The sequence below is a fragment of the Limulus polyphemus genome, unplaced genomic scaffold (genome assembly GCF_000517525.1).
Source record: "Limulus polyphemus unplaced genomic scaffold, Limulus_polyphemus-2.1.2 Scaffold1565, whole genome shotgun sequence".
NCBI lineage: Eukaryota > Metazoa > Arthropoda > Merostomata > Xiphosura > Limulidae > Limulus > Limulus polyphemus.
The window spans coordinates 1862-4400 of NW_013667175.1; positions in this window are offsets into that span (position 1 = coordinate 1862).

Consider the following 2539-nt stretch of genomic DNA (forward strand, 5'->3'; position numbering starts at 1 on the left):
TAATGAGACTAATAATGGTTGGAGACGGCTTGAATGGGTAATGAAGAAAAACTTTAATAGCAATATTATATTGTATTGAATGTTTCGTAAGCTTGATCTCATACTGGCAACATCATGATGAATGTTCAGTAATCTTGACCTTAAAGTTACAACATGATGACAACATTATAATAAATGTTCAATAATCTTGATCTTAAGGTTACAACATTATGATAAATGTTCAATAATCTTGACCTTACGGTTACAACATGATGACAACATTATGATAAATGTTTAGTAGTCTTGACCTTAAAGTTACAACATGATGACAACATTATGATAAATGTTCAATAATCTTGATCTTAAGGTTACAACATTATGATAAATGTTCAATAATCTTGACCTTAAGGTTACAACATGATGACAACATTATAATAAATGTTCAATAATCTTGATCTTGTCATCATGTTGTAACCTTAATATTATGATAAATGTTTAGTAGTATTGACCTTAAGGTTACAACATGATGACAACATTATGATAAATGTTCAATAATCTTGACCTTAAGGTTACAACATGATGACAACATTATGATAAATGTTCAATAATCTTGACCTTAAGGTTACATCATGATGACAACATTATGATAAATGTTCAATAATCTTGACCTTAAGGTTACAACATGATGACAACATTATAATAAATGTTTAGTAGTTGTGACCTCATGATGACAACATTATGATAAATGTTTAGTAATATTGACCTTAAGGTTACAACATGATGACAACATTATGATAAATGTTTAGTAGTTATGACCACATGATGACAATATTATGATAAATGTTTAGTAGTCTTGACCTTAAGGTTACAACATGATGACAACATGATAATAAATGTTTAGTAGTTGTGACCTCATGATGACAATATTATGTAAAATTGTAAGATTTCTTTTAAGCGGAATCTCAACCCCACTGTTAAAATGTTGCCCAAAAACAATACAAAACAAATACCTTAAAAGACCACGAAACAAGAGCAACAAAATAGGCGCCAGATCTTTACTGAATGGACTAAAGTGGCGACATTTCACTGGTCATCTCACTTTAGGTCAGACCTTTTAAGAAATGATCTGCTATCTTCGTAGGGCATCAATTTTTCCCCTTCTTGAATACGATACCTAAATGATCAATTGGAGAATATTTCAAGACACGTTATGAAACAAAAACCACTAGATAGCTATGGTGTTTATTATTACAAAACACCGTGTGTCATTAGGAGAACAATGTAAGTGATACGAGTTATTGTTGGTGCTATTTTTACAGGAAAACAAAAGGGTGTAGATTTTGACATACTAAACCAGAAACTGTCAGCGAATGACGAAATTTGCCCTTCACACACTTTAGCTCTTCGATAATGTTAGGGGCAAACTTGACTAAAACACCGGTGTTTGTGAACTGATTTGTGTTAGAAACTGAGAAATACAGATTTATTACAACTGGAAAAAATGAATAGTAGTTTGAAATATTAAAACTAAAATCGATACTATTACTTGTGGGTGTTTCAGGGGAGGGAGTGGATATCGCACGAACACCATGTTTCAATCGACCCAGTTCGAGTTTCGGTTGTGATTGTAATGTTTTATTTACGTTCTAAGGTAGGCAAGGTTTCTTCTTTCATATCGATGGTGTACAAAGAGCACGATGTTCTGAAGTACCTTTTGATGTCTGATTATAAATACACTGATATCCGTTTCTAATAATAGTAGGTCAATAAAGTAGAGTTATAGGTCACGATATGGACAATTTTTTATGTGTCTAAACTTTAGTAAAGTTATTTTTAAAGAGACCAGCACAGTGTGTATGTGAAGTTACGGAATGCGACAGCCCAGCCAGTACCCCTTCCAAGTTTCACACACACATAGTTTTGTTGATGTTAAACCCAGACAGTACCCCTTCCAAGTTTCACACACACACACACATAGTTTTGTGCCCACCGCAGTGATCAAACTCCAAATTGCAACATTTAAGCCCACAAGCTTCTCACCAAATCCATCATTTTGAAATTGACAAAATAAACTCATATTTCAGAAGTATAACCCTAAACTATTGGTGTAAAAAATAAAGATGTATAAAATAAATTTATCATTTTACAGGAACGGACACTTATTTGTCAGGCTATTCTAACAATAACATAACGTTATTATCCATCAACTGACTGAATTGTCACGACACCAATATGTTGTATAAATCTCATTGTAAAAATATATATATATATCTGTTACATTATGGATATTGTTCAGGTGTCATTAGAACTGATTGAACTGTCACGACACCAATATGTTGTATAAATCTCATTGTAAAAATATATATATATATCTGTTACATTATGGATATTGTTCAGGTGTCATTAGAACTGATTGAATTGTCACGACACCAATGTGTTGTATAAAATCACATTGTAAATATACATATATATATATCTGTTACATTATGGATATTGTTCAGGTGTCAGTTGAACTGATTGAATTGTCACGACACCAATGTGTTGTATAAAATCACAATGT